Raw genomic sequence first — 21,654 nt, 5'->3', positions numbered from 1 at the left:
GAGAGAGAATGGGAGACAAAGAGCATGAGAGGGGGAGGATCAGAGGGAGAAGCAGACTCCCCGCTGAGCAGGGAGTCCGATGCGGGACTCGATCCTGGGACTCCAGGATCATGACCTGAGCCGAAGGCAGTTGCTTAACCAACTGAGCCACCCAGGCGCCCCAATTTAAGCCTGTTTTATCGGGAAGGCAGCCTTTTTAGTCTCCTTACCTACTAGCTTAGCAGAAATTCTTTTTGCCCCTTCTAGACTTCACTTTTAATTGGTACGTAAAGCCATCAGGCAGTCCTTTGTGGAGGAGAGGATCCACTCTTCAATGTCAGTCTAGATAGAACAGTCCAGGAGCTGAGACACAATCCTGGACTTGAAAGGGGACCATTGTTAACAGGCTCTCTGAACCAAGCGTGGCTGCTGGGAAGGCTCCTGTGAAAAAGATCGGCAAGGAGGAAAGTAATCTGAGCATCTTTTTATCATACTAATATAGAATAGTAATATATAATGTAATACAATGTATACAATGTATACAATCTATAATACTTTTGGTATCCGAATGCTTTAAACAAGTATAACTACACACATCACTTGGTTGTTTTCTGGTTTTTGTGAGACTGTACAACAAGACTTCTTTGAAATATGTTAGTTTCTTCTTTGCAGCGAAAAAATATTAAAAAAGAGTGAAATTTAAGTAAACTGTTCGTGGACAACATGGGAGCCCTGAGAATGGACCTGAAGGGAATATATTTCTAAAATACCTGCCTAGATCAATCTTGCACTGTTCATACCTGCAAAAATATTTCTGGCCCTCTAGGCATAGAATCATTCTTTGTTTTGGATTTATGAGGATAATTATTAAATGACAAAAAATTTGCAGTGCGTGTAAATGAAAAGCCAATTATTAAATTATTTGCATAATTAAATTCCACCATGAAGATATAATGAGGTATATATTTTTTTCTGAGCTCTTACTGTATTCCAGTATTGGGCTAAGCAATTTCCATATATTATTTTATATTCTTGAAGCAGTTACTCTTATTTTCCCCTTTTGAAGACTCTGATGCTCACAGAGGTTACTTGCCCAAGATTTCCTTGACAGTAATTCATAGCAGCTGTGATTTGAAACCAGGCACTTTGCCATACCTGCCAGGTGTGGATCTGTGCTCTTAGTAATAACAACATTAGGCACTATGCCAAAGATTTTATAGTTGTTTCATCTATTATTCATTAAAATCCTAGATGTTGGTACTATTATCATCATCCCTCTTCTACAGCTGAGAACAGTGAGGATTAGAGTGAGTAACTTGCAGTTTTCCAAGGCATGGCTTCCAACTCAGGCGATCTGACCTGACTCCACACGGATCCTAGACACTTCTCTGCACTGCGTTATGCAGTCAGTCACATGTTTGACTTGTATCTCTATAGGGCTTTTTTAATATGTAAAATATAATGTTTATTTCTAAAGTTAAATTCCATCCACATTATACATTAAAAGCCTTCTCATGGTTCTCAGTGATTTCATGCTGAGAGACTCTTCTCTGCCAGACCAGATTTGGTAACTATTTTCCTGGTGGATTGCTTTGTGTCTTGCACATATGACCAGAACTTAGGTTTAGTTCATTTTTTAAGGCAAATTAAGCAAATTTTTCTTTATCAAAATTAACCGAATTTATATTAGAAAAATTTCAGGCTGAGAAAATCTGACAAAAATTCAGCAATGATGAGAGAGATTATGCTTGATTGGAAAAGTTATATTTTATGTTACTTGCTGATGTTTTATGATAAGGGAAAAGTGATCATTTTTACCCTTTAAATACCACTTTGCTTAAAGGATATTGATAGTAATATGCCCTCCCTTTTACTTTGAATTGTGATTGGAAAGAAAGTGTGATTGTTACTCCATCTCAAAAAATAAGCTACTTCATTACAGAAAACATTCAGATGAAATTATAGTTCATTCTGGACCAGTGGTGCTTTGATCTTGATTCAAATGTGTATATAATAAAATATAATAAAAATGTGTTACATGGGAAAAAAGCAACTCTGTATTATTCCAGGCACATTTCATCACCTAACTTCCTTTCACCTAAATTCAGTGCTATATTTTATAGTGATTGACTCACAGGGGAAAGATCTGTGACTTCTATCCCTTGCTGCATGACCTTGGGAGAAATTGGCTTATATGTATGAAAGTATATTTCAGACATTGACTCAGACTAAATAAATGTGCTAAATTTGATAAAGTGAGTGGGAAATTTTTCTCACCACATGGAACCACTAATGAGCTTGGGAAGTAAACATGGTTAAGTATAGACATAGTTGCTTTTTAATATAATAATTCTAAGTTGGCCCATTAGCATGAATATCATTTCAGTGAATTTCACATTTGTAGCTTTAGTCCTGACCAAAAAAAAAAAAACTCACACAAACCAAACAAAAAATAAAATGTCTCCAGATGAGAGGGGTGTTGTGGGTTGAATTGTGTTCCCCAAAAACAATATATTCAGGTCCTAACCCCTGGAACCTGTGATTGTGACCTTGTTTGGAAAAAGGGTCTTTGTAGTTGTAATCAAGATAAGGTGAGGTCATACTGGAGTAGGGTGAGCCATTAATCCAGTATGACCACTGTCCTTATAATAAGAGGAGAACAGATGGAGAGTCAGAGACACAGGGAGAAGGCCATATGACAGCAGAGGCAGAGATTGGAGTGATACAACCACAAGCCAAGGAATGTGAAGGATTGCCAGCCACCACCAGAAGCTAAGAAGAGGCCAGGAAGGATTCTACCCAGTCTTGGAGGGAGTATGGTCCTGCTGACACCTTGATTTCAGACTTCTAGCCTCTGGAACTGTGAGAGAATAAATATCTGTTGCTTTAAGCCACCCAGTCTGTGGTAGTTACAGCAGCCCTAGGAAACTAATACTAGAGGAGAGAATGAATAGTGATAGAGAGTCTCTGAGAGTGCTCTGTGGACTTGCTCTTTCTCCTAGTCCACATTTTCTTTCTCGTCCTCAGATGCATGAGAAAACTGGGTTCTTTTTCCACCTCCATTGCATTAACACTTAATCTGTCTGGGTGGGGTGCATTTGCTGTGTGGGTGCAGTGAAGATCTCGCACTGTTCTGAGTAACAATAATGCCCAATATTTATGGGATACCCCTATGCCAGGCCCACTGCTGACTGTGTATTATTTCATTTACTCCCCCCAAGAATCCTGTGAGGAACATATTTTTATTATCCCTACTTTACAAAGACCCAAATAATGACATTTCTCTGTGACTTCTCACTTTTCCTTGCATTGTCTCTTCAGAGATTTGGACATGGGAATCAGAGCTGAAATAGTGTTGGTATTTATGTTTCCTACATGGGAAAGGTAAAAACACACCTAAGGGAGTGAAAGCCATTGCAAAGGGAAGTTGCATCAATGTGGTGCTCTCACTTTGGCCATGTGTCACAGTTTCCTTTTATGCAGAACAGAGGGTCCCTATTTTATTTGACATTCTCTTTGTTACCCTTTCCCCCCCCGTTTTTATTGTGAAAATTATTTTGATATAATTTCCTTATTTTCTAGCTTGAAAGTGTCGTTATTAGAGCTACTTCAACCGTTGAAGTGGTATATAATAGAGGCAGTTAATAATATAGTTGCCATTATTGATGTTCACCTTGTGCTAGGCGCTGCGTTAGGTACAGCAGCCTATGAGACAGATGACATTAGTCCACAGCTTAAAGACGAGGGCTCAGAAAAGTAACCAGGTCAAAATTACTAGTCCCAAATCCTTGTTTATTTTGCCACCGGACTCTGTTTTTGCATATTCTTGTTAGAGAGGGCCCTGAGCACAGTGACGTGGATCAATTTATCAGATTAATGATTGATTTGGAAGCTGTGTATCTGGGCTCTAAGAGGATACTGACCAATATAGGTAATTATGGGAAATCTGGAAGCATCTGGAAAATGGTGTGCTGAATAGAGTAGCTTGGGCTTGGGGATGGGGCATACCATGAGGACCACAGGTGCGTCAACATGGGGATACCAAAGATGAACTTGTTTTCTTTCAGAATATTTTATCTAAAGCTACTCTAGAATTAGACTAATTTATCCGTAATTACCATAATAAGGGCCAGCAAAAACTGATGTTTCTTGCTTTAATTTTTCGTTACTTATATTCTCTTATTCAGGAACATGGTAACAAACTTTACAACCTATCCCTAACAAGGACCTTTTAGTAAATGCGAGGTTACAACCCTGTAATAGAAAAGAAGTTCTATTTGAAATCAGAGAGCGTAATAAGTCCATTCCATGCCATTTCCTTGGAAGGCATAGACACCGTGTTGCATGATTCTAATACTAAAAATTCTTAGAAAATACAGCAAGCAGTAGTGTTTGAGTAGGTCTTAGAGGCAAAACTGATCTGACCAAGCAATGTGCATTGGTTTAATGAAGTATGAAAGACTGACTGTTCTGTCCCAGCTTGAGGATGTTTGCCATAGAAAATGTTTGTTATGGCACACTAGAGAGACTGAAGCTACCGGTTTCTTGCTACCCAAACTTGCCTTGGTTAAATTTACCTTCTGTCTTCTAGACCCTAGAGAACTGTCAGTCTCCTGAAGAACTGGGCACAATACAGTGAAGGAGACAGGAAGAGAGTTTGAGGAGCTTAGCTAGTTTACCAAAAGGAATTAGTGGGCAAATGCACTTGGACAGTGAATAGACACTGGAAAGTCTTAACTGTCAAGTTTGGATTTTCCCTAAATGTCTGTCACGGTGAAAGGAAATCTCTTGTTGAACTAGGAGTAAATGTGTCCATATTTTGGTCACAGCTCTGCTACAAATTAACATTAGGACCTCAAAGTCGTGCTTTGTGGTGGTAATTTTTTTTTTTTAAATGTCAAAGCTGTGGGCTTTTTACATTCCCTTTAATTTCCCCCAAATTCCTTTCCTTCCTACAAAAGACCATAGGTGTCATATTGAGAGTATGTTTCATCAGGTGTCCATCAAACTCCTGGGTGTTTTCTATGGTCTTGCCATGCTTCCCATCTTTGCCACCAAAGAACATTTTCACTGGTGATATTTAGGAGTTTGAAATGTGGATGATACTACCATTTTTATCTGGAAACCAGTATCTAATGGATAATGATGATGACTATCACTAATGAGATATAAGCATTTATTATCAGCCAGATAACTCAGCGATATTGCACAGGGGAAGGTTTTCCCCCCTCAGGTGCATTTGGCAATGTCAACAGAAGGGAGGCGTGCTGCTGGCATCTAGTGGAAGCCAGGGATGCTGCTAAATGTCCTACAACGCATAGGACATCCCCCACACAGAGTTCTCTGGCTTAAGATGCTAGTAGTGCTGAGGCTGAGAAACCATGCTTTATAGCCAGTGGCTTACTTAATTTGGATACCTAGTGATCGTAGAAGATGTTAAGCCCATCTTACACCTAAGGTTCAAAAAGGTTAAGTCAGTTTCTCGTTGTTAAACAGTTCCTTAGAAGTAGAGCCAGAATTCCCATCTCAGCCTCTAAAGCCCATTCCTTTTACACTGAGAGATGGTACCTAAACCCAAACCTTTTTTTTCCTCCTACATAGGGAAGCATCCTTCTCCTCAGTTTCTCATCTTTAGTATGAGATTTTCTGTCCTTCACCCAGAAGTTTGTAGTAATATATTTGGGGTGGGGGTAGGCAGTGGAGAGAGGAAAGATAGGGGGTTTGGAGATTTTCAAAAAGTTGAGGTATTATACTTAAATGTAATATTTTTGGCAAAAATCTGTAGTCATAAGCAGTGTGGGTGAAATACAAATGTATATTTAGAGTTTAGTGTTGCTCATACATATGCATTGTTTTTAGATTAAGAATGAGAGCTTTTAGTTTTTCTTCTCTTTGTATCTTTCAAAAGCAATTTGATTTGCTCTGCTCTTGGGCGTGATGGTGATTTGTAGAGCTTGCTGCTTGTTGAGGAATCGAAAACTCTTTGTGGGTACTTGAGGATGAGAGTTTGCTTCCAGGCTGGCAGTAAGGTAGATTTGGGGCATTTTGGACTTGAAAACATATCAGAAGATACAGAGATGTGAGAAAGACCAAATTGCACTTTGGGGAGGGGGGTGTAGAGAGCTTCATGAGGAAACTATGTTTTATTTATTTGTTTAGTCACTGATAAATCTCAGTTTTGGGATAAAGCCTGACAGATAAATAAGGTTATTAGGGTATAAGATGTGGGAAAAGTTAACTTGAATTATTTTGTTTGAAAACTTAAATTTTGTGAGTGGGGAGTATGGCTTAGGAAAATTGACAAGACTCATTCCCACTGTGATGTGTGTGCGTGTGTGTGTATGTGTGTGTGTGTATATATATATATATATATATATATATTTTTTTTTTTTTTTGGCCAAAATATTAAATTGCTTTCAAAATAGAGTATTTGGGGACTGGTACATTGGAAAATACAGATACCCACCCTGCGCAGAGCTAGGCTTGCCCCTAGAGTTTTACACCTGCGCAGAGTCAAGTTTTATTCTGGAGACTTGTGGCAGCAGCTTCGGTTGTTTGCAAGATAATTACACAGAACAAAGGCACCTCTTTGATTTATCTGGTGTTCATTCTGTCAGTTGGTAGATTTAATAAACAGAAAAAGGACAGGTCCTGGAACCAAGGTAAGATGAGCAACATAGCAATATGCAAATAACACTTCAAAATTAAGGATGGAGGAGTTGAACACAGGCAGCTTCTAATCAGCATCCAAAAATTGAACATTTTAAGGGAGCAGTACACAGAGATATGCTCAGTGTGGCAGTCAAGTTAACCGAAAGAATGAATTCCTGCTTTCCAACATTAATTTCAAAGCATTAAGAACACTGAGGTCTAATCTTTACTGCCTTCTGTTAACTACAGACATCATTGTTTTCACAGGCATTCACTGATCATTACAATTTATTCTTAAGTAAAAAAAAAGTTGCTGTATTATGAAAGAATAGTTTTGGAAACTCTGAAACTTAGTTCAAAAGGAATAGATGAGACGATCTTGAGGCAAAGGTGAGATTCTCTGTATCATACCAAACCTCAGTTTGAATTGTAGTTAATTTCTTTTTCACTCTTTTATGCAAGAAAGCTACCCCTGTGTTTCTTCGGCATGGCCAATTCCAGAAGCTAACATCCCGATCTACGGTTTTAGCAGAATTTAAGTATAAGTTACAGTAATTACAGTATTGAAAAATCCCCAGAGCATTCAATCGTAATATTTTCTACAAGGAGAGGAATGTTAATTCATTTTCACATAGAGTTGAAAGATTATGCTAGACTTGATTTTCTTTAGAGACCATATGCATATTTACCAGAAGAATAAACTCTGGTTGTCAGTTATATGTGTAGGTTGGTGAGAATTTGGATATGTTAGATGAGGGCAGGACTCTTGTAAGAGAGAAGAGGAGAGAAAGTCATGGAACTGACACTTAACTGAGTGCTTACTAGACTTAAGAAAGCACTGGGGGATGCTCCATCCTGTAAATGTCACAACAGGTCTGGGATCTAGATGGTCTTATTTTTATTTTACAGTTGAGGAAATAGAGACAAAAATGCTACAATCACTAGGAAGTACGTTTTCTGCTATACCCCAATCCATCTTTAGTATCTGGACCAAGAAATGGAGATTTTTGCGGGGGGGAGGTGAAGTGGGGGAACCAAGTTATAGTTGTTGGTTGACTTGAACACAGAACTCTTTAAGGATTTGGGTCCATTCTTAAATATAAATTTTTTTTTTCTGTTTTGGTTTTTAAATTTCTTTTGGTGTAAGATTCTCATACAGTCATTCAAATTACTGCTTGAAATGTTTCCCAGTGGCCCTAAAGACATTGGTTACAATGACAGATTTTGGCACAATGGGCACTATTTAATTGTAAGGTAACCCCCTTCCCCAAAAGAAATTTACTTTAAAATGGAATCTGGTAGGTTATCTGAGTTCTGATTTTGCATTTTTATTTGGTACTGCAAGATGTCAAACCCCTTTTTATTCAGAGCTCTTTTACCCAAAATGGCAAAGGGACACTGATCAATTTAAAGCCAAAAGTCCAAATGTGATTTTTGGACTTTTCATCCTTGTGTATTTTGATTATAAATAAATATGCAACCCCCAAATTTAAAACAGTTGCATTCAAAAGTTCATTTGGAACAGAGTTGTTTGGAGTTTAAACGTTTTTCCATAGAAACAATGTTACGTTTCCAGGCCAACCTACAAGAGCGTATTTAAACCATGTAGTACAGTTTCTGCTCTAAAATCATCTTGGGGCCCACACAACATATATTTCTATTAGGGAAATGCACTTGCAGTTCCTCTTGGAATAGACTAGTGCTTCACTGGGGTAAAGCTGGGCCCGTGTAGCCCTCCTGCCATCTTGGCAATGGGAATTAGCGTTTTTTTTTTTTTTTTTCTTATGATGATACCTGTGGTTCCTATGACTTTAGGCAAAGACTCTAGCAGGATAAAGGCTAAGGCAGGGAATGGGGCATCTTCCAAGAATTCATACATGATTCAACATGCTTTTTGCAAGCAAGAGACTCCCCGTCTCAAATGACAGTATGGTTTCTCCTCTCACCAAGTCTGGAACAGGCGCTTTCAGCTTTGGTTAATTCAGCGGCTCAATGAAGTCTCGTTCTGGGATAGGTTAGGTCTTTGAAATCTTCATAGCCTCATGGTCATAAGATGTCCCTTGAAGTCACAAGAAACTTATCTTTGCACAACAAACTCTGAAAGGTAAAAGAATGAGGAGTGGCTTTTTAATCCTATTAAGGAGGAAAATATCTCCTGGAAGGCCTTCTCATGAGCCGATTTCCCTTCACGTACCTCTGGCCAAAATTCTGAGTTAGAAGTCTGCTCCTAAACCAGTTGCTGTCCACCCAAAATCATATTGAGAGCACTGGCTTAGACTCCCAAGCTTCAGATGAATTACCTTCTGGGAGGTGAGGCAGTTGCCCACCTTCTCCGAGCACAATGCCAAGCTCGTTTGGAGATCTGTAGACAAAGAAGATAGAATGTCGTTGGGTGAATGTCATCCATGTCTTCCACTCTGCCTGCCACTAGGGAGTATATGGCCTTGGGCAAGGGGAAGGTCCTAAGTTCTGGGTTTTTGTTTTAGCTCTCTCTCTCCGACTAGCTGTGTGATCTTGAAAAAGTCATGTGATTTCCCTCCCGAGCCTCCAGTTTCTATACAATCAGAGAATACGATAGATTCATTTATTTGCACATCTGCTTTGTACGAGCAGTATTTTCAGCACAGAGGATATAACGGTGGACCTTGAATGGTCCTTCCCAGCTCTCTTGGTTTTCTATGCGATTCCAAGCGATAAGCTGTCATCACTGTAAAGTTTTGGGGGTGGAAGTAGAGGTGGTATAGACACATATGGCGATCTGATGGCATAAACTTTTGGGGGTAGTTTCTTAGTCTTGGCCATTTTATATCACTTCTTTTCTTTTCTTTTTCTTTTGAGAATCTAAGAGATTGATCTGATCTATTCCATTTTGCCCTGCCTGCAGCTCTTGTTCCTGACAGGGTTTCTGTCTTTTCATTACCCATTCTAACACCAGAGACAGTATCACAGCATTTTTCTGATTCTTTTGCCCTCAAAGCAACAGATAACTTGATTGATGTTTTCTAAGTTTTGTTTTGTTTTGTTTTGAACTGTTAGCAACAGTGGTGGGAGGGAGCTTTCTCCCCCCTCTCTACTCTTTATTCTCAGGCCTGTGGAGAAGTTGAAAGTGCACAAAAAAGAATACGAGGTCTTCCTTGAATTCAAAATACTGAGTTAAAATCTACTTATATTTCTGAGAAATGTCCAGATTTGACGAGGAGGAAGGAGAAGAGAATGTTGGAGGAGACTGAACTGAGCACAGCTGTGGGAGCCCCGAGGCTCGGGAGGCCCCCTCCTTTTTCTGTCCCTTGCCACAGCCACAGCCATTCTGCCCCCCCGGGACGCCGCCCTGGCCTGGCTGCGCTATGGGCGAGGACCGGAGACTGGGGAAGGGAAGGGGTGAGCGGGCAGCACGGGAGGCGGTGGACCATGAGGGCAGGGGAGGGAGAAGCGAAGATGCTCTGCTGAGAGAAGAGCAGAAGTCCGGCTATAATCTGAGTGCCGGGCCTCTCGTGAAAGTCCGTTTTCTAAAGGAAAGCGTACCTGTCATCAAGTGTAGCAGTAAGAGGAGAACTGGCTCATGATAAACATGTGTTGTTTTCTAAAATACATTCTAAAGTACTTTGGTGCTTTGAATGACTGTGCTTGGAATTTTAGTGAAACCCACCGCGATGTGTAGGTGATCAAGGATTACAGTTTGTATTGTCTGTCTGCTGCTCCGTCTGCCTCAGGAGTTGGCATACATCTTCTGTAAAGGACGAGAAAGTAGATACTTCAGTCTTCGTGGGCCATCTGGTCTGTGCTCCTGGTTCTCGACACCCCGCTGTTGTAGCACAAAAGAACCGTGGACAAGAGCTGAGCAAACGGGCGTGGCTGTGTTCCAGGGACCCTTGATCTATGCACACCTTCCTCATGTTTCCTTCACTTCCCTGTAATTCTCACGTGTGATGAAAATTTTTTCTTCTTTTGATTTTTTTCAACCATTAAAAAATGTAAAACCCTCCCTTACCCCGTGGGCCATGCTAAGACAGGCCAAAGGCCAGATTCGGCCCTTGGGGTGTAGTTTGTCGACCCCTGGTCTGCTGTCCGTTTATCTGTCTGTCTGCCCATCTGCTTCCCACCCGCATTGTGAGCCTGAATCTCACTCCTATTAAACTCTCCACTAGGAATTCTTACTTATACATGTTGTCAGCTGCACCAAACACTTACAAAGGAGATAGAGAATAACCAATCTGTTGAATCTCTAGTAAGATTCACTTCTGTTTCCATGGTCAAACTTGTACAAGCTTTAAATATTTTATCATCATCATTATAAAATACTACATTTAACATTCTTATTACCAATTTGGGGTAATTCCTTTGTAAAATATCCTTAAGGAAGCACGTTATGTCTAATAATAAATGGTCTTGGATTTTGTTACGACTTGAAAACCACAGGTGAATGATAGCGTCATGTCCATTTTTACACCCTGAATAGGGCACTTGTTTTTCTGAGTCAGGCAAGACTTGGATAGCTGTATATTACTGTTTATGAGCCTTACCCTTTACTGCAAATCAAGTGTTTATTCCACTCCTGAACTTAATTAGCAGCTAAGAGCTTTGTGCTTTGTATTTTAAGGAAGCATGTGATTTGTTCATTAGTTCAAAAGCAGATTAATTATTATATCTTTAGTCACCATCTGTAAACACATCTAATATTGGTGAGCTCTCCCCTGCTGAGTTACCTTGAAATGCCCTGTGGTGTTTTATTAGCTTTCAATTCTGTGTTTATTACAGTTGGTTGGAGATTTTTCAATTTAGTTTATTGGCCACAGAGTCCAATCCTTCTGTGGAAAAACCACCAATTTCTGAGGGTGAGGGATTTATTAATGCTGGCTATCAATTTGCTATAAACATTTTCCCCAAGTCATACTGTTTGGGTTTGGATTAAAATATTAGTAGTTCTATTCTACGCCAAGGTTTTAAGCACCTTATGTATTGTCTGGGTTCAAGGAGGAGCAATTGGGAGTAAAATTAGTAACCTGTGTAAAAAAAAAAGTTTTCCAAGTCCAAGCCATCGTCAGACAGAATGATTAAGTGCATGATGGCAAGTGGATAAATGGTTATATTGATGCATTGGTGTTTTGCTATTACTTGATTTTGGCACTGCAACAATCCTTTCAGGTGATTCTCAGAGAATGACCTTGTGTAAGGTCAGTGGTGGAGCTGGGATGTGAACCAAAGTCATATGACTTGTAAGTTTATATTCCTTTTCATTAGTGTCTAGGTTGCCAGATAAAGTACCGGATGCCCAATTAAACTGGAATTTTATCTTACCAACAAAAACATTTTTAGTATTAGGATTTCCTGCATATTGCATGGACCATGTTTAGACTGCAAGTATTTGTTGTTTATCTGAAATGTAAATTCAGTTGGGCATCTGTATTATCATTATATTATCATTTGTTAAATCTGGCAACCCTAATAGTATTCCTTTTTTCTCTCCCCTTCTCTAGGCATTCAAGCTGTCCAGGGACCCCCACTGTGCTGCTGGCTTTGGTTTATTAACACTGTCTTAGTCCCTTCAGGCTGCTGTAACAAAATACCATAGACTCGGTGGCTTATAAACATCAAGTTCATTTCTCAGAGTTCTGGAGGCTGGGAAGTACAAGATCAAGGAGCTGGCAGATTCAGTGTCTGATGAGAACCTGATGTAGCCTCACATGGTGGAAAGGGCTAGGGATCTCTCTGGAGCCTTTAAGAGAGGGCACTAATCCCATTCATAAGAGCTCCACCCTCATGGCTTAATCACCTCCATAAGGCCCTGCCTCCTCATACTGTCATGTTGGGGGGTTAGGATTTCAATTTATGAGTTTTGGACGAACACAGACATTCAGGCTATAGCAAACCCCGTTCTTTGCCTTTTTGGTTTGAAGTTTACCAGATCAGGATCATTATGTGAGGACCTTATTCTTGCTGATTTTCATAGTGTCCCGTGACTAATCTGATAAAATAAGTTGGGGTTAACCTGTTTATCAATGCTAATGGCTTCCTGTGTTATTTTTTCCAGGTTACATATTTATTTGACAGGCCTACTGTAGCTAGTGCTTTAACACATAGTACCTTCAGACTCCATGCAGAGAAAATGGAGAAGAGTTTTGAAATCATTCTTTTAGTTATTCTGTACTGTGGGTTTTTTTCTCACAGAACCTCAGTTTATGATTTTAACTCTATTTTTTTCCATCTAAAATTTGATCATCATAGTTGTTCATTTTCTTGCTTATGATTTCCATGTCTATTTTGGTGCATTTTCAAAACTGTGTTGTAAAATACTTTTTAAAAGTTTAGTGGATGACTGAGATCCCTAACAATTCTGAAACTATATTTTCACTTTTAGTAAAAGGTAATGTGGTGCAGTAATTTTTTTCTTTCTTGAGCAATTAGAATGCAGTGGGAGAAGTCAGAGTTCTCAGTATCTAACCACATAGCCATGTACCAAGGTGGGACTAGACCAGGAGCTGTATTAGGGGAATGGTTTTATTATCTGAAATTCATAAGGTCCCCAAACTCTTTTTGGACTACTAAGCAGAAATAGTGTGCTGTTGGCTCTTAAATGGATCAATTCATTTTTTCTCTCTGGATGTTGGCTTTTTCATCTGTGAAATAAAGCGGGGGTGGGGCTGGATGATCTCTGAAGTCTTTATTATGTTGGTACTGGCCCCAACAGAGTTGGATATCCTGAGTAGTTGTTCTGGAAAAGCTTTATATGGGATGGGGTTTCCCAACTCTGTGAAATCCTGTAAGTTATTTGTTGCGGTGGCCACATATCCATTCTTAATCCATTCATTTATTCAAATTCAAATCTCCATGAACTGTGCTTTGCACAAAGCAGACACAGTCCCTGCCATCATGAAGCTATGGTCAGTGGAGGAGAAGGCAATAGATCGTAACCATAAGTGAATGTACAATGCAAATTGAGATAAGTGTTAATTAAGAAGGAGAATATCAGGGCTCAAATGAGAGAGAACATTGACATCCTCTCTAGATTGGATGTATTTAAACTTTTTGGAAGTAACATTTAAGCTAAGAGAGATCTACTTTCGGGATAAATAGTTACTTCTTGGCTAGACAAAAACAAAACAAAACAACTGATGAAGAGTGTATTAGACATCATATTACAGGGTACATGTAAAGGCCCTGAGGTGGAAAAGAGTCCTGTGGGCCCCAAGCATTGAAACTTAAGCATGGTGATTTAGTGGCACAAGATGTAGTGATGCTGTTCCTAGCGCCCAATTTCCTAAATGTTTTATTCCCTTACTAAATTACTCCCTTGCAGTTGCTTCTCTTGGTGTTCCATTTTCCAGCACCTTCATAGGCCTGTTTTTTCTTTTGAGACATTATTGAGACATAATTTACATACCATAAGGTTCACTCATTTAAAGCATACAATTTAAAAAAATAAAGCATAGAAATCAATGGTAGAGTATACATTCACAGAACTTTGCAACCATCACCATAATCAATTTTAGAACATTTTTATCACCCCAAAAAGAAACACCATGCTCTTCAGAACTCCTCATTCCCCTAGCCCTAGGCAACAGTAATTCACTTTTTGCCTTAATGGGCATTTTTTTCTCTGGACATTCCATATACATGGAATCATAATATGTGATTATCTGTGTCATGCCTCTTTTTGAAGTTTTCTCTTTCGTGTTTATTGCTTCCCTCTCTCTGCCTCTAAGTCACTACAGTTACAAGCTTTTTCTTGCCTTCAGTGTGCCAACTTGTTCCAGTGATGTATTTTTTTTTTTTTAGACCATCAGCAACTTCCAAATTCAGAAAAATTTCCAGATTGCTAAGTGCAACAGCCTAATTTGTATTGGTGAAGAGAGGTCTTTCTTGTCACTCATTATTGTTCAGTGTTTAGAAATCTTCATAGATGATCAGTTGGTCTTCTTTAGTCTGTTATCCAAATCTGATCTTTTTCACTTAAAAGTGTTGGGAATCTTGAATGAACCTTTGTAATGTAATAGACACATTATAAAACTTCTGCGCTCCTCTAAGTAAGAAGAAAATGTGAGCATGTGTAAATTTTGTAGTTTTGGATGGCTCATGTAAGGAAAAATACTTAAAATCTATTCCAGTTATTTTTTTAAAAGTGGATTCTCTGCTTTAAAAATAGAATAGTGACAATTTGGTGCCCAATACGTGTTACTATGACCTTGATTTATTGACTGATAGCACTATTTGGTTGCTGGTTAGATATCCATAGTCTGCTGAAAATCAGAATGTTATAGTTGAAAAACTAATTTAGTAGCATAAATTGGAATTCCTTGGTTTTGGGGAAGTAGGAGGTTTCTTTCCTACCTAGGAAAATAAGAATTATTTTTTCTTAAAGATTTTATTTATTTATTAGAGAGAGAGAATGAGCGGGCTGAGGGGCAGAGGGAGAGGGGGAAGCAGACTCCCCGCTGAGCAGGAAGCCCCACATGGGGCTTGATCCCAAAACGCTGAGATCATGACCTGAGCTGAAGTCATATACTTAACCGACTGAACTACCCAGGCGCCCCTGAATTTAAGAAGTATTAATATTCATTTACTTTTTGACCAGACCCCTTGTAGAGTGGTGGGGAGGTAAAGTGTACACTACTGAACCACTCTCTGAAGTCAGTTATAGAAAGTATCTTTTGAAGGCAGAAAAAGAAGTGTCAGCGTCTTTACTGGGCCACAGCTTTGGCCGTTGTCATCTGCATGCCCTACAGAAGGAAAGAAACTTGCTCTGAGCAAGGGAGGAGGGTGAAAGTGAACTCTGCCATCTGAGGCGATGGATGCCTTCAATCCTAGCAAAGGAGTTAGAAAGAAAGACGTCCTTAAAGAAAGCAGGTCCAGGTGGGCTGTCATGCTCACTCATGTTTGGCCTTTGTGCAGTACATTATGATGTAATGGTAGACAGTTGGAGTCAAAATTTGAGACAATACTTCCCCAATTTGTTTTAGGTTAAGAAGAGGCTGACGTCAAGTATTTAAGAGCTATTTCAGCTAATGGCAACAGATAGATTATGGAGAATCACTGCTTGTTCTTTAGGCCAGGTGGTAATTACAGACTTAGAGAAATAGAAGTTGAATGTATTCCATTCTCTAACACCTTCACACGCCTCTTTTTAAAAATTCTCTATTGCTTGTTCATTTGCTTCCTTCTTTTTGCTCCCAAGTCACGGCAATTAAGGGCTTTCTCTTGCCTTCAGTGTGCCATTGTGTCCAGTGACGTGATTTCTCTTGAGACAATTAGTAGCTTCCAAAATTCACAACAGTCTTCAAATTGCTAACCACAGAAGTAAAATATAACTACGTTCGAGGTGTTTAGAAACTCTCATAAGATTGTAGTAATATGAGGAATAATAGGCAAAATATTTTATCATATATGAATATATTCAAATGTTGTGATTGAAGTTTTTAGCTTATTCTTTGTGGAGTCAAATAAGTTAATATCACCTGAATTAAATGGAAGAAATGAATAATTTCCAAAAAAGACAGTATGTTCTTTCAAGTAAGATTACTTAGAAAATGGTATAGAATCATTAACTGACTTTGGCTGAGTTCTTTGGATCTGTGAGACGTTAGTTTTATTATCCATAAAATGAAGAGTTTAGCCTAAATCTGTCTTCAGTGAGGTGGGTCGTGCAAGGCTGAGAATGAAGAACAGCTTTTTCAGATGATATTGTTTCTTTATATCAGAATCCCTGTGTGTCCTGCTCCCCCTCTCCTGAATAAGGTGACTTTATTTTTTATTTGATTTTATTTTTTTGTAAAGCATCCTAAGGTTAACAGTCTTTTAAAATAACTCTCAGAATTAAATCAATTGGCTATGAACTTTGGGCCCTGGCCTGACTAGGTCCTCCGGCCTCAAACATAAATGAAACTGCTCACCGTGGAAACAGTTGGTACCAGCGGTCTGTCAAGGAAAGCAAATCTTGATTCAAACTTCTGTTCCTCACCCCCAAATCCTCATCCTTAACTTCTATCATAAATTGCATTGGAAATCAATAACAAACAGAATATTGAACTCCCGTTCAAAGCAGACCTAATTCCCTCCAACATACCCATGGCATGTCAGTAAAAAACAGGATTAATCACAGAAAATAATTGTAGTCTTCGGACGTGTCAGAGCCTTATAATATATTTAGAGCTGTTCATTCCTCATATCAACCTCTCAAGAAAAAAAAAATCCACACGGCTTTTTGTTAAGCCGTGGTGATATTCTAGATGACATATGAAAAGACTTGTCAAATGTCCATGACTTGAAACTAGACACAGCATGACTTCTTATTGTTTTAGGGACACTTAGGAGCTAAGTCTGGTAGCTTTGGCATCAGCTTATTTTTAGCTCTGGGTGATGTCTGTTTTTCCTGGTTATTATCCCTGGGCTTAATTTTGAAATTGTAGGATATACACATTATTCAGCAGATATGACCATTTTCACTTAGTTTATTCTGTAAGCTTGAACACCTTTTTAATGAGTTAATGGGCTCATTTTTTGTGGTTGTTTTGCATTTAAAATGGCACTCGAGTCAGATGACCAAAAGCATCAAGTGGAAAAAATGATTATTGTAGAAAAAAGGGAAAGCAGCATGTTTCTGTAAATGCTTTTGTGTCGCTTACTCAGAGAAAACCATTTGACTATTGGAAGTTGCTAGGGGAAGCATGCAACATTTCTGTCGCATTACATTTCTGTTTGCTTGTTTGAAGTTATTTTTTAAAAATCTATGTATCTATGTATATATATACACACACACACACACACACACACACACGTGCACGCACGCACAGTTTGTTTTTCTAAATGCCTGAGTGCCTCTTCTCAGGCAGGGCCAACAGAGTGAAATTCAGCCTTGATTATAATGTTCACACTCCTGGAATTGGTCCATTACAACCATTGTGTGAATGACCTTGTGGAAGTTTCCTGTCGCTGCTTTGGCTCCTTGGCACCATAGTGTTCTCTGTGTTCATGCTGTGGGACTGCTTTAAAGTTCAAGTCCCCTTACCAAGCAACTTGGTATTTCAGAGCCCAAGCCTCTAGTGGCTAAGCGATACAAAGTTGACCTGCTTTATTCCTATTTCTGCTGGATAGCATATTATTTTTCACTAATGTCATAGTATATATTAATTAAGAAGTGTTATTAAAGGACTGCTAGGAAAAGAAATGAGCCTTTGTGTGAACGTATAAATTCTTTTATAACTCTGATGGATCAAGACCAATGAAGCTAGTGGTTAATTTGCACCATTAGCTGTACTTACACCTGTCATTATCAAAATTCATGGATTGAATGTAGCTTAGAGAGTCTTATGCACGGCCCTATTTGAGGCAGTAGAAATTGGATAAGACTCTTTAAAGGCAGAAATTAGTTACAGGAACTGCGTAAAAGGGAAAAAGAAGAGGATTGATTGTAAGTTGTCAGCATTCGTTGAGCAACATTATTGGTCATTCTTAAACACCGAGAGTGATTCTAAATCAGATTTGTGTTTCTGGTTTTCAGCCTCATCTCCATGCCCATCCCTACTCTCAACCCAAGTAACATTTGACTGAAACCAGAAATATTCTCTCTTTATTTGCTACATTAGGGATTTCAGAGGGAATTCTGTTCACCCAGGAAAGAGAAAATCAGGCCAGTTCTGCAAAACTAAAAATACAACTATGCAAAATTGTTTTCAGAATGGAATTCATTGGCATTTGTTTTTATGCGTGACAACCCTTTAAAATGTAGTGTTGAATCAAACTATGATTCTGACTTCAATGATTTTTGTAGTCCGTTTATGAGTATTGACTATAGATTTTCTTATATGGTTTATACCCACACAGATCTAATTTAAATCCCTGTAGCATAATCGTAACATTAATAATAATAATAACAGCAGTAATACTTACTGAGCTCATAATATGTGCCTTGACAATATACTAAATTATTTTTTCTTCCAATTCTTATCATTACCTTTCCGAGTGGGTAGTATTGGCCCCATTTATAATATAGCAAGGTCTTACCAGTTCAACGAAAATAAAACTTACTGTTAGGAAGAGAAATGTGTTAGTCTGCAGTCTTCATGAGGGTTCTGGGGAGACCAGGGGCCTCTGATGTGTCTGATGCCTTCCTCACTCTTCTTGTTGCTGGTGCCAAGACTTCAGAGTGAGAACTGGATGGCAGGATAGCGTGACAAGGGATTGGAGTTGTTGGGTTTATCTGAGATGGAAGGAGTGTGGGATAGAGATGAGGTTAGAAAAGAACCAAAGAGCAAGATGGTGGGAAGGTCTCCATAGAGATGCCACTGATGCTGCTAATGATGATGGTGACTCTTATCATCGTTATTTTTGTGCAGACTTGGGCTCTCAGCTTAAGTAGTGCTGGAGAGAGATCTCAAGAAGCACAAAGTGTGGCAGGCTGCAACCTCCCTGAGAACTGGTCATGAGAGAGAGGATTACTTTGGACTTGCACCAGCTGAGGAATTAGGGGTTCAACTTCAGTTTCATTATGAATCTTAATTGGCAGGGAAATGCCCAGGGACATCTCTCACATCACAGATTGGCAAACTGAGCATAAGTGCTTGTCTGAAGTCACTCACGTTGTCAGGGGCAAAGCAGGGGTGCCAATCCAGGACTCACTCAATTCATAGTACTTTTTTCTCTTCATTACACCTTTCTGGCACTCTAGATAATGGTTTCTAGCATAAGGCTTCGTGGGGTCCCAACAGAGTGAGTGTTATGATTATACCTGTGTTTACCAACAGTTCTAGTAATCTTCCATTTCTAAACCTGGTAATCAGATGTATTTTTTTAAAGATTTATTTTATTTATTTGAGAGAGAGAGAGCATGTGCAAGTGAGTGGAGGGGCAGAGAGAGAGGATCTCAAGCAGACTTCCACAGTGCGGAGCCCGTTGGGGGACTTGTCTCCATGACCCCGAGATCATGACCCCAGCCAAAATCAGGAGTCAGGCACTTAACCGACTGAACCACCCAAGTGCCCCTAATCAAATGTATTTAAAAATCTTTTTAAAATTATGTATTTTAGAGAGTGAAAAGTATGCTTAGGAATATTAAATATTTATTATTGGATATCATCATCATATCATTATAATCTGGACTTTTTTCTGACATTTATTTTATCCTCTGGCACCAAGAAATTATGGAAAATATGATGCTTATAATCTTCACATACTTTGTTTTGCTATTATTTTGTTTTCTAAGAGTCTAGAGAAGTAAATTGCCAGGTTTTATAAACTGTTTTGTAATATATTGGATTGTACGAGATACCTGTAGGAGGCTGAAAAAATGGCACCCTGTAAAACATACACCTCCTAATCCTTGGAACCTGTGAATGTTACCTTTTTTTTTTTTGAGAGAGAGAGAGAGCAAGCCTGAGTGTGTGGATGGGGAGGGGCAGAAGGAGAGCGAGAATCTTAAGCAGGCTCTGTGCCCAGCATGGAGTCTGACATTGGACTCGATCTCAGGACTCTGAGATCATGACTGAGCCAAAATCAAGAGTTGGACACTTAACCGACTGAGCTACCCAGGTGCCCCTGAATGTTACTTTATAAAATGGCCAAAAAGGGACCTGGCAGTTGTGATTAAATTAAGATATTTGCAGTTATTCTGATTATCCTTGGATTATCCAGGTGGGCCCTAAATACAGTCACATATGTCCTGATAAGAGGGGGGCAGAGAGACATGTGACACATAGAGAAGAGGAGAAAGCAGTGTGACCATGGAGGCACAAATTGGAGTGATGTCACCACAAGCCAAGGAATACGAACAGCTACCACAAGTTGGGAATGGCAAGAAACAGATTCTCCCCTAGAGCCTCTGGTGGGAGTGACCCTACTGACACCTTGATTTTGTTTTTTGAAATTGATGTTGGACTTCTGGCCTTCAGAACTCTATGAGAAAATAAATTCTGTTGATTCAGGCCCCAAGTTTGTGATAATTTGTTATGGCATCTCTAGGAAATGAATACGACACCGTGGAGAAGTCCAAGACCTCATCCAACCTCAGTCCGTGAAAAAAGGAAGGGCAGGATGCAGGATTTTTTTTTCTGCTCAAGCCAGGGCACGCATTGCCCAGGTAAAATTCACATACTGCTAAAGTGAAATCTCTAGACATATAGGGGGCCCTTCCGCCTGTGGAAAGGAAGCTCCGATGACAAGCCAGTGTGGGCAGGATGGTTCCCTGTTTAGGGATTCTTGGCAGCAAGGAAATGGCCTATCTCCGCAAAGACAGAATTAGTCTAAAGAAGAGATTAAATATTATGGCTTTTGTTGTATTTTTTTAAATTGGAGTACCAGCATACAAGTTATTTTACAGGTTTTTCTCTTTGAGCACACCAAAATAAGAAAAATAATAAAATACATAATCTTTCCCAGAACTTAGAAAAACTTATGTTACTCTTTGACTAGATCTGCATTTCATCCCATCTCTTACTATTATTTTAATTCAAATACAATTAGAGAACTGCATCAATGCTTTATATTATATAGGGAAATTGTTAGTAATTATGTTTAGACAATGGATTATTCAAGGTTTTCCTTTTATTTAGCTGTGTGAATAAATGCATCCACCTAACTATGTTAACTTATAAATTTTTTTTAATAAGTTATTACTTGGTATGCAATACTTAGAAAAAAATATTCTTTCCATTAACAAAGATTTTAATCTATATGCTTATGCCGTTGAATGTATATATCCTGGTTCTTTCTATAAATATTTCTAGTAATACCAAATTAAAAACAAAGCTGTTTTGTTAACATAGCATTTAATTTGAAGGTCACTTATATTTTGAATGGAAATTTTTTAATCAAGTGGCTACAACAGAATTTGACTTCCTGTTCCTTCATAAAACTAAAATTCTCAATGAGCAGCACTTTTCTTTAGAATGAACCAGCCACTATGAAAACAAGCTCTTCAGCTGGTGAAAAGTTGTGTGCCCTGATTAGCAAGCAAGCCACCCTAGGCTTCAAGCATTTTAAAGTTGAACCAGGGCCCTTGATGAAGCACAGCCTCTGTTGTTTGGTAATGAGTATTTT

The 21,654-nt window shown here is 38.9% G+C and overlaps 1 protein-coding gene and 1 long non-coding RNA gene across 5 annotated transcripts in view; one reads left to right on the top strand and one right to left on the bottom strand.

The window, feature by feature from the left end:
- The window catches only part of LOC135362104 (uncharacterized), a 40,724-nt gene extending 21,201 nt beyond the window's left edge, over window positions 1–19,523 (bottom strand). The window contains exons 1-6 of one of the 2 annotated variants that reach the window (XR_010406506.1): window positions 19,200–19,523; window positions 18,649–18,820; window positions 10,277–10,432; window positions 8,825–8,992; window positions 8,577–8,727; window positions 210–420 (exon numbers count right to left, since the gene is read on the bottom strand). This is a non-coding gene — a long non-coding RNA (uncharacterized LOC135362104). The remainder of the gene's footprint in view (window positions 1–209; window positions 421–8,576; window positions 8,728–8,824; window positions 8,993–10,276; window positions 10,433–18,648; window positions 18,821–19,199) is intronic. The other variant, XR_010406507.1, reaches the window with a different exon arrangement.
- HDAC9 (histone deacetylase 9) overlaps window positions 1–21,654 on the top strand; it is a 918,445-nt gene that overhangs the window by 26,234 nt on the left and 870,557 nt on the right. The window lies entirely within an intron of this gene.

This window comes from Mirounga angustirostris, unplaced genomic scaffold (genome assembly GCF_029215605.1).
Source record: "Mirounga angustirostris isolate CCGP_5_RB_7025 unplaced genomic scaffold, mMirAng1.0.hap1 SCAF_12, whole genome shotgun sequence".
NCBI lineage: Eukaryota > Metazoa > Chordata > Mammalia > Carnivora > Phocidae > Mirounga > Mirounga angustirostris.
This window is presented reverse-complemented; position numbering and strand designations above follow the sequence as displayed.